Source organism: Acomys russatus, chromosome X (assembly GCF_903995435.1).
Source record: "Acomys russatus chromosome X, mAcoRus1.1, whole genome shotgun sequence".
Classification (NCBI taxonomy): domain Eukaryota; kingdom Metazoa; phylum Chordata; class Mammalia; order Rodentia; family Muridae; genus Acomys; species Acomys russatus.
Window position 1 is genome coordinate 115,253,764 of NC_067169.1, and position 12,203 is coordinate 115,265,966.

The following is a 12,203-nucleotide window of genomic DNA, read 5'->3' on the forward strand; positions in this document are numbered from 1 at the left end:
CCAGAATTTAATAAATACTATAAAGAATTACAGGAAAATGCAATTAAACAGGAGGAAGAAATACAAGAAATGAGTAAAACTATTTAAGACCTAAAATGGGAATTAGATGCAACAAAGAATATACAATCTAAGGATACCCTGGAGTTGGAAACCCTAGAGAGGAGAACAGGAACTGGAGACACAAGCAATAAAAACAGAATATACAAGAGGGAAGACAGAATCTCAAGTGTAAAATATACTGATGAAGTTATCTATATAACAGTCAAAAAACGTGCTAAAACTAAAGTGTTCCTGACACAAAACATCCAAGAAATCTGGGACACTATGAAAAGACTAAACTAAGGATAATTGGAATAGAGAAGGAGAAGACTCAAAGAACCACAGCATAGAACATATTTTCAACAAAATTAAAGCAGAAAGTGTCCTCAACCTAAAAAAAAAGAAATGTCCATAAACATACAAGGCCCAAATAAATTGTACCAGAAAAGAAAATCCTCCTGCCACATAATAATCAAAACAACAAACGTACAGAACAACAACAACAAAAGAGTATTAAATGCTACAAGGAAAGATAACCAAGTCACAAATACAAGCAAACTTATCAGAATTACATCTAACTTCTCAACAAAGACTATGAAAGCCAGAGAGGCCTGTGTGGATGCCATGCAGACACTAAGAGACACAGATGCCAACATAGAATACTATTCCCAGAAAAACTTTAAAGCGTATAGATGGAGAAAAAAGCATGTTCTATGACAAATCCAAGAGAAAAGGGTAGCTGTCCACAAAACCAGTCATACAGAAGATACTGAAAGGAAAACTGCAACATAAGGAGGCTAACTAACTATACCCAGGAAAACTCAGGAAATAACCCCACATCCAAAAGCCAAAAGAAGGGAAACAAATAGACACACACTTTACCACCACCAACATCAAAAATATCAAGAGCTAACAACCTCTGGTCATAAATACCTCTCAACATCGATGGACTCAACTCCCCAATTAAAAGATACAGGCTGACAGAATGGAAGTAAAAAAAAGAAAAAAAAAAAAGACCCATCATTCTTCTGCATACAAGAAACACACCTCAACAATAAAGATAAACATTACCTCAGAGTAAAGGGTTAAAATTGTATTCCAAGCAAACCAACTGAAGAAGTAAGTTGAAGTAGCAACTCTACTATATAATGAATTAGTCTTTTAAACAAAAATAATTAAGAGATGAGGCATGGCGCTTCATACTCATCAAAGCAAAAATACACCAAGATTACATCTCAAACCTGAACAGCTATGCTCAAAACACAGGAACACACACCTTCATCAGAGAAACACTACTACTGCTTAAATCACACATAGAACTCACACATTAATAGTAAGAGACTTCAACACCCCACTCTCATCAATAGAAAGATCATCAAGACAGAAAATAAATGGAGAAATAATGAAACTAGTTGATATCATGAATCAAATGGACCTAACAGATATCTACAGAATATTTCACCCAAACACAAAAAATATATCTTCTCAGAACCTCAGGGAACCTACTTGAAAAATGACCATATACTTGGCCACAAACCAAACCTCCCCAGATATAAGAAGCTTGAAATAACCTCTTGCATCTTATCAGAATACCATTGATTAAAGCTGGAACTCAACAGCGATAGAAATAAGAGAAAGCCTACAAACTCATGGAAACTAAACAAATCCATATTTGATGCCTTCTGAGTCAGGAATGAAATAAAAAAAAAAGTAAACACTTCATAGAACTCAATGAAAGTAAGGCACAACATACCAATCCATATGCCATACAGTGCTAAAAAAAATTCATAACACTATGCACATCCATAAAGAAATGGAGAAAATCTCATACTAACAAGTTAACAGCACACCTGAAAGCTCTAGAACAAAAAGAAGCAGACAAACCCTAGAGGAGTAGAGGTCTGGGAATAATCAAACTCAGGACTGAAATCAATAAATTAGAAACAAAGAGAATAATTAAAAGAATCAACAAAACCAAGAGCTGATTCTTTGAGAAAAGCAACAAGATAGACCATCCCTTAGCCAAACTAGATAAAAGGCAGAAGGAGAGTATTCAAATCAACAACATCAGAAATAAAAATGGAGAAATAATGATATACACCAAAGAAGTCCAAAGATTCATTAGTTTTTTCCTTAAAAATCCTATATATCACAAAATTTGGAAATCTAATGGACAAGTTTCTTGAAAGTTGAAAACTACCAAAATTGAATCTAGATGAGGTAACCAAATTAAGTAGTCCTATATCCCCTATATAAAAGGAAGAAGTCATCAGAAGTCTCTACAAAAAAATGTCTGGGGAAGATGAATTCAGTACAAAATTCTAAAAGACCTTCAAAGAAGAGCTAATACCAATTCTCATTTAACTATTCTACAAAAATACAAATAAAAGCAACATTACAAAACTCATTCTGTGTGGTCACAGTCATTATGATACCTAAAGCACTTATAGGCCAAACAAAGAGAATTTCAGATCAATTTCCCTTACAAACATTGATATAAAAATACTCAATAAAATAGTCACAAACTGAATCCAAGAACACATAAAAAATATTAACTATGAACAAGCAACAAGAAACTGAAAGAGAAAAAACACGTGATCATCTCCTTAGATGCTAAAAAAGAATTTGACAAAATCCAATACTCACTCATGTCTTGGAGAGATTGGGAGTACAAGGTATGGACCCAAACATATTCGAGACAATATACAAGAAGCCTAGAGTCAATATTAAACTAAATGGATATAAACGTAAATCAATTCCACTTAAATAAGGTACACTACAATGTTGCGATTTCTCTCCATATCTCTTCAATATAGTACTTAATGTCCTAGCTAGTGCAATAAGACAGCTAAAGGAGATGAAAAGGATACAAATTGGAAAGGAAGAAGTCAAAGTATCACTATTCACAGATATGATACTATACATAAGTGACCCCAAAAATTCTACCAAGGAACTCCTGCAGCTGATAACCACCTTCAGTAAATTGGCTGGATACAAAACCAACTTTTAAAAAATCAGCAACCCTATTATATACAAAAGATAAACATGCTGAGAAAGTAATCAGGAAAACAACTCTCTTCACAATAATCACAAAAAACATAGGTATCTTTGTTTAATTTTAACAAAGCAAGGGAAAGACTTGTATGAAGAAAATATTCAAATCTCTGAAGAAAGAAATTGAAGAAGATATCAGAAGATGGAAGGATGTTCCATGATCATGGATCTGTAGGATTAACAAAGTAAAAATGATCATCTTACCAAAAGCAATCTACAGATTCAATGCAATTTCCATCAAAATGCTAACACAATTCTTTACATATCTTGCAAGAACAATTTTCAGGAAATCTGCAAGGAGACCAATCAAGCCAACAATCCTGGCAGGAGAGGGCAGGAGTGCTGCAGATATTAATGCACCAATCAAGGAACTTGTATGGTTATGACTTAGACCCTCTGACTAGATGTAGTAGAAAAGCAGCAGAGTCTCCTTTGGGCACCATAATATGGATAGTAGGGGATATCTCTGACATAGACTGTGATGCCCACTTGTTGATCAAGGCCTTGCCAGGCCACAAAGGAAGAGGATACAGGCAATCCAGATGAGACTTGATAGACTAATGTCAGATGATAGGGAAGCATGGCTCCCCCTTCTGAGACTAGGAGAGGACTGGGAGTAGGAATGAGGGAGGAAGCATGAGACCAGAAGGAGATAAGGGAGGGGGAAAAATTGGGATGTAAAGTGAAGAAATTAAAATTTTTAAAAATTTGAAAATGAATGAAAATGTGTTCTATGGCCTGCACTGAAGCAGAAATAATCACTTAGATTTCTGAAACTCCAATGTGCAAAAAATATTATATTAATATATGCATAAATTAAAATTATTGTAGCTTTCAAATTTTCAACAATTACTGTGTTCTCATAAAAATCACATAGCCAAAATAAATTATAAGATGAAACTGTTAATGTTTTCCCTATATCTCTACAGATATTATTCCTGTGATTTTTGAAATAAGAATAAATTGGGTTTGCATTGAATTAGGATAGCCTGTGTATGAATAATAGAATGTCAATAATGCATTTTTATGGCATATCATATTCTTTTGTAACTCTCTTGGCTCCATATGAGGGTCAATTAAGAAGCACAGATTTATGCGTTTCAGGTTGAGTTAAGTATTATTTAAAAAATTCAGATGTTCTACATAAAATAATGTTACCTTAATTAGCCAAAATAGTATTTAATAATAGTCATATGGGAAAATCAAAACTTCATTGTATTTTAATGCTTGTTCAAAGTTATCTCAGTTAAACTGTTTGCCAAGGCCTTAAAAATAGTTCAAGTTTGGTTGATCTTTATCCTGATGCTCAGAACATTAAGAATAGTAACATAGATGTTATGTTCTAATTATTTCATCACGTTTGGGTCTTGTTGAGACATATTTTAAACATTTAGAAACTGAGGAATGCTACAAACTATTAAAAGTAATGAAGCACAAATTGCCCTTTAAGATATTATAAGCACACATCCTAAGACAGTTCTAAAATACTAAGTCGTGAATAATGATATTTCTTACAGCAGCAATGCAAAAAAGAATGGAATTCTTTGTGTGGTAAGATTTCCACTCATTCAATGTTTTATTAATAAAAACTTACTAATTATGGCAGTTATACTTTCTACAAATATTATTGCAGATACTCTTGTCAATGAAGTACTGCACATATTCAGTGACTACTTAACAATCAGAAGAGTTAGTACTTCCATGCCCTTAAATACTTCTATGACAGTTAGCTATTGAAAAAGGTTTTACAGATTTTTAGAATCATTACACTATTTAAATGAAATATCCTTATTTTAATGTTTATTCACAAGTAAAGCCAATAACTTCCTGAAATATTTATTTAAATACATAAATTTACAAATAAAATTAATTTAACAGATTTTATCTCTTGAATATAAACAAATTTAGACAGATATACTTTTTTTCAAAGGTGGCTATGACAAAAATATTTCTTACATTTTATGTTTCCCCTCTTCTGCAATGATGCCTGGTATTTGGGAATGGGGATGAGCTATAGATGTCCAATTTAAGGTGGAGCACTGTATAGTGCCTTAGTCTTTGCATCTTGACCACTTTTGAGTCCCTACATTAATCACTACCTATAGTGCATATAATCATCTTTGATTCCAGTTGCAAAGTACATTCATCATAAGCTACTGGCCACTAATAGCTTCTAGAAACTGGAAACTCAGTATTCTCTAAGGGTGTAGCCATTTGAAAATCATTCACACTTCAATAGATGGAACTGCATCTGAGAGGTGTTTAGGGAGGGGTGATTATGCCCCAAACATACAAATTTTAAGGAATGAATTATATTTATAATGTTTTATATTATTTATTCTGTATAATATATCATATATTTATACCATATATCACATGTTATATATTAATTATATATAATAATACAGTGTACAGATATTTATTTTAAACTAACCTCATATAGAATTGTGCTATCACTGACAGGCAAACTGAGGAAGGCTTCTGAATTTCTCAGTAAGTTTTGCTTGCTTCAGGAAATATATCATATATTCATTTGAATTCCATTAACATTTACTCTCCAGTGTTTTGTTATGCCAATGATTTGATTATGTCAGGAATTAGAAGCAATTTTACAAACTAGTTTCAGCTAGGAAATTGAATGGCATCTTCCCAAACTAGCAGATGTGTTTCATACAAAACAACAACAAAAACAACATAACCCACATAACACTGAAAAGAAAGTGTAACTTGGGAAGATACCTAAAATATAAATGATGAATGAAATAGTGAAATGACCATGGCACTGAACTTTTCATTTAGCAACTTGTGACTTCTTGGAGGAACATTGTCTTCTGTGTAGGGTAATTAAAATTAAATTATTTTATAATAATATATACATATTTATGAATTTTACAAAGTAATAAATTTCCATGTGGTTATTTCCAGCATCCATAGTGTTAAGTATCTTTTCCCTTCTCCTACCTCCCCATTACTCTCCCCTCCTATCTGCCAAACAATGCAGATTATTTCCAATGGTGTTGATTGCCTACCAAAATTAAGCATTAAGAACTTATTGCTGAAGACAGCACACACATTGGTGACAGAAGGAAAAGCCAACTTTTCTCCATGATAGTTGGCTTTCATAGTATTTTAATATGCTATGTAGACAGATGGAGAAAAGAGGCATTAACTGCCTTACCCACCTGTAAATGGTATAAACTAAACTTATACCTGATGTGGCAAGATATGTCCATAGGTGCAATATTGGTATGAATGTTATGACAATAACATCTTTCTGATAGGAAATAAATACTGATCTGCAGGAGGAAAAGTATGCTGAGTACCTTAATCCTATCAGGGATGAGCTTACTACTACTATTGTGCTAATTGGACATAGTCTAGAATTCCCCCTAAATTCACAGCTCTATACCTATGTGAAGTGGATAGGGCCTCAAAACTGATCAGTATATGGAAAACAAGCATCAGTTGAATGCTTAGACACAAATGGGACATCTATATCATTTTCCACAAACTGAATTTCGTGGTTTATTTTTCAAAATGATAAGGACATTAAGATAGGAGGAGAAGAGGTAAGAAAATAGGGGGGTAAATCTTAGAGGAGTTACAATAAAATATATTTTATGAATTTCTCTAGGAATTAATAAAATATCTTTAGTATGTTAACACATCTTTAGTTCAATTTTTCTCTGGTCCTTTATAAATGACTAGAACCGCTTGAGGCATTTTAATAATATCAAACTAAATTCCTCATCCTTTTATGCAGTGCTTAAAGAGTAGCTTACATTTTCTCATAATTAAGTCCAATCACTGATATCACTTTTTATTTTTATAATATTTTAAACTTTATTTTTAATTTATATATTAACTTTACATCCTGATTGTATCACTCTCCCTGCTCTCTTCCAAGTTCCTCCCTCCCACCCACTTCCACCTATCCCCCCTCCCATTGTCCTCATAAAAGGAATGCCCCAACAACAACAACCTACCCCAGCACATCCAGGAACATGTGGACTGAGCTCATCCTTATCCACTGAGGTCAGATAAGGCAGACCACTTAGGAGGAAGTAATCAAAAGCATACAACAGAGTCCATGGCATAGACCTCACCTTCTCAACTTACTAGGGTATATCAGGGAGTCCTGTGAAAGAGAGGGAGGGAAGGATAGATGGCCAGGTAAGGGATAAGAATGCTGCAAGATGAACAGCAGAGTCAATTAACTTAGACAAATGGAGGCTTACAGAGACAGAAGCACCAACCAAAAACATGTATGGATATCACTTGCTCTTAATAGTACATTGTTCATTGAGAATCACAGACACTTAAGCAATTAACTCTACCCTGTTGAATATGACAGTATTCCAAGTATTCTCAGTAATATGACAAGAAGATAACTATCACAAATACTCCAAACTCATAGAAATTTGCAGAATAAAAGAAGTGAGAACATATTAACCTTCCCTTTGTATTATATGATGTTAGAATGACTAGAACTACGACTAGTGATACAGCCCTTCTCATTTACACCTACAGTCGTATGTTTATGTTTAAGATTCTGACATCAATTAAAAGGGAACTGGAGCAGAGTAATCACTGATGCCCTTACATTAAGTATTATTATTAGGTATTATCTCTATTCTAAAAGCAATTGCTAAACATGGATCAAGCATGTCATACATGTTTCATTCTTCCACCATCATATGCATTCCATTTTGGAGTTTCTCCACAAAATATAAAAATAATTCACTTACATGACAATTGCCACAGCTCATTAGCCAAGTTTAGATGAGCATTTAGTCTAGGGATAAGTGGTGTATTTTAAGGTATCTAAGCTGAGATTCTAAACTGTAGTATATGCCATATTTCAGAGTTTGTAATACCTTTTCTTAAGTGTACCATTATTGAATCTTATAACAGCACAGTTAAATGGAACATGCTTTCATGTAAAGAAAAAAGACATCTAAGAGGAATAGTTCATTCACTTAAGTAAGTTAAAAACATTTAAGTAACTTGAAAACATTAATTAATAAAAATCTTCTACAACACTCATTCGTTTACTGATTCTATGTTTTCAGAGTTGTATTTAACTTGGATAACTCCCCACTGAATTCACATACAAAAGAAATGGTAAAATTTTATACTTAGGCTCCATTAATAATCTTGCATGTCATTCTTGAGAAACTGATAAGAACAGCGCTGCTATTACCAGATGTGATAGACATTGCCTTTGGCAACTAACCAGTGAAAATAGCAGATAACTTTGCAGATATTGTTTGGATAGCCTCCTAAATGAAAAAATGGGGGGATAAAAATGACATAGAATAGAATTAGGTTGTTTAGAGAAGCTTGAGAATTTTATTTAAGGAAGCATAGACTATTTGAAGAAAGAACCACATATATGAGAATGCATTTCTTATTTATCAGATGACCTATTTTGCTATAATTTCTGGTGCAGAATAAGAAGCTTTCAAATAAAATGTGAAGATGTAAAAAAGAAAATGATATATTTAATGGAACATGGGCCCAAAGCAGGCAAAAGGAATCAAACACACTCTGTCTTGGAGTCATATTAGAGAAAGCATTTCATAGTAAACGCAAAGAGGGACAATAAGTCAGAAAAAATAAATTTAAATTGTAATAGATAGTGAAGTTTTTGAAAGTCCTCTAAAGCTAAGTTTTTACTTTAATGATTCTATTAACATTCAAAAAGAAAAATAATGTATATTTCATCATCTCTTGGGAGTCATTATGGGAAAATATAAATAGATATAGAATGGCTTCAGAGTTCTAGATCTACACTTGGTACATATCTTCACACCTACAAAATAAGACAACTTTAATGAAAAAGAACAATTTGAGGTTAAAATGGGATAAATAAATAAATAAATAAATATAAAAATAATTATTTGTTACTTTTGTTAGTCAAGCTTTTATGAGCCTTTTATAGGCCCACATGTCTTTAAGAATGAGGAAGTCATATGTCAAAGAAAAAAATTTCCCAAATGAGAGGACTCGAAACAGACACACTGAAATTGAAAGAACCAAGAAAAAATACCAAGTTCTATGTCAAGCATAAATAAGTCTAGCTGCCAGAAATAATTACCAAAATTGGCACTTCACATACACGTCCACAAAATTTTAAACATGTAACAATGTTATGATGAAATACTTGGCTATTATGAAATTCTTTGGCTATTATAAAATTATCTTCTCAGTTCATTAAATATAAATATCACACCCAAGTAACCAAGCATAATGTGAATGTATGTGTGCGTGCATGCATGTGTGTGTGTGTGTGTGTGTGTGTGTGTAGTTATATAGGGGAATGTTATCATGAATGTGTTCTGAAAGTCAAGGCATATATGAAGTATCTTATTTTATCAGTATCCACATTGATTTTGAAGAATGATTCTCTCATTTGCCTTGTATTTCACTGATTAGCTAAAATTGCTGGGTAAAAATATTCTGGACCTCCCTCTGCCTTGTCTCTAAATCCATGGTGGTAGAATTAAAGGTCTCTGTCATCACTGTGTCCAGTGGGGAGCTGAACTCAATTCCTTGCAGATTTTCCACAAGCACTTTACCCACCGAGCTATCTTCCCAGCCCAATACACACTTCCTTTTTCTTCATTAATTTATTTACTTGATCACTTTACAGGTTGGTCACAGTCCCCCCTCCTCTCTCTACTCCCAGTTCCACCCTCATATAACCCTACTCCTGTTCTCCCTACCCTTATCCTTAGAGAAGGGTACCAACCTACCCTAACACATCAAATCTCAGCAGGACTAAGTGCTTCCTCTCACACTAAGGCCAGACATGAAGAACAAGTTTCACATCTGCTACATATATATAGGGGGTCCCATGCATGATCTTTGTTTATTGCTTCAGTCTCTCTGAGGCCACATTCACCCAGGTTAGTTTACTCTGTAGGTCTTCTTGTGATGTCCTTGAACCCACCCCTCACCCCTGAGCTCTTTCAATTCTTCCTCTACACTTCCACAAGACTCCTGAGCAGTGCCTCTTATTTGGCTGTGGTTCTCTACATTTGTTTCCATCAGCTACTTGATGAAGCCTTTCAGGAGACATGCTAGGCTCCTCTCTAAAAGTATTATTATTAGTGTCCATGGTTGGCTTTCTTGCATGAGGTTGGTCTCAAGTTGGGCTTAAAATGGGGTATAGAGCCCACACATGCTTCTTAAATTGTATATTTCATAATTTTCCCAGTTTAAAGAAAGAAATGCCTATAAACATAAAAGAGACATACAGAACACCAAATAGAGTGGATCAGAAAATAATATCCTCCCACCACGTAATAACTAAAACACTAAATGTACAGAACAAAGAAAAAATATTAAATGCAGCAAGGAGAAAAGGCCAAGTAACATGTATTGAAACCTATCAGAATGACACCTGACTTTTCAGCAAAGACCGTAAAATCCAGAGGGGCCTGAGCTGGTGTCTTTCAGTCTCTAATAGGCTACAGATGCCATTTCATACTACTATACCCAGCAACACTTTCAATAACCATAGATCAAGATATTACACAACAATAGCAACAAAAAATGTAAATATTACATATCCACAAATCCAGCTTTACAGATACTAGAATGAAAACTCCAACCCAAAGCCACTAACTACACCCAGAAAAACACAGAAAATAAATAATGTCACTTTAGTAAAACAAAAATTAGACAAGCACACAAACATACTACCACAACTAATATAAAAATGAAATAATCTGACAGTCTCTGGTCATTAATCTCTCAGTATCAATGGTCTCAACTCTCCAAAAAGACAAAAAGCCAAATAAAACAGACTAACAAAATAGATACATAAACAAGACCCAACATTCTGCTGCATACAAGAAAAACACCTTAAACTCAAGGATAGACATGACCTGAGAGTAAAGGGCTGGAAGAAGGTCTTCAGAGCAAATTGACACAAGAATCAAGCTGTTATAGCCATTCTAATATCTTATAAAATAAACTTTCAACCAAAATTAATCAAAGGATGTGAGAAAGAACATTTCATATTCATCCAAGTAAAATTCAACCAATATGTCATTGCAATTATGAACATCTATGACCCAAATACAAGGGCAACAACATTTGTAAAAGAATCATTAATAAAGTTTAAACCACACATCAATCCCCACATATTAATAGTGGGAGACTTCAACAGCCCCTTTTACCAAAGGACATACAGGTCAATGAAATAGAAGCTAAACTGAAAAATAATGACAGTAAGAGATGTCAAAAATCAAACAGACTTAAAAGATATCTATAGAACTTTTCACCCAAACACAAAAGACTATACCTATTTCTAAGCACATCCCACAACCTTCTCCAAAATTTAACATATAGTAGGTCACAAAGCAAGCCTCTGCAGATATAGGAATATTGAAATAATACCTTGTATCCTCTCATACTACCATGGACTAAAACTAGACCTCAACAACAACAGAAATAACAAAAAAACTAAACACACAGGAAAATTAAAAACTTTTTACTCAATGACAACTGTGTTAGGGAAGAAATAAAAAAAATTTAGGGATTTCCTAAAAGTCAATGAAAATGAAGATACAACATACCTGAACTTATGGAATATAATGAAAGTACTGCTAAGAACTTTCTTCTTAGCACTAAGTGACTTCATTGAAAGATTGGAAATATCTCATACAAGCAACTTGACAGTATACCTGAAAACCTTAGGAAACAAACAAACAAACAAACAAACAAAAAACAAAAACAAAAAACAACCAGACACACCTGAGAGGAATAGACAGCTGAAAATAATTGAACTTTGAGCTGAAATCAATAAATTAGAAACAAAGAGAACAACTCAAAGAATCAACAAAACAAAGAACTTGTTCTTTGAGAAAATCTACAAGATAGAGAAATCCTTAAACAAACTAATGAAAGTGCAGAGACACTACCACCAAATCAACAAAATCACAAATGAAAGGGACACATAACAACAGACACCAAGGAAAATTTATCCTGGATCTCAATTTGTACTGTCGAGCAACTATAATAAAAACAGCATGTTACCGGAATAGAAATAGGCTGGTTGATTAATTGAATCAAATCAAAGACTCAGATATAAACCTACA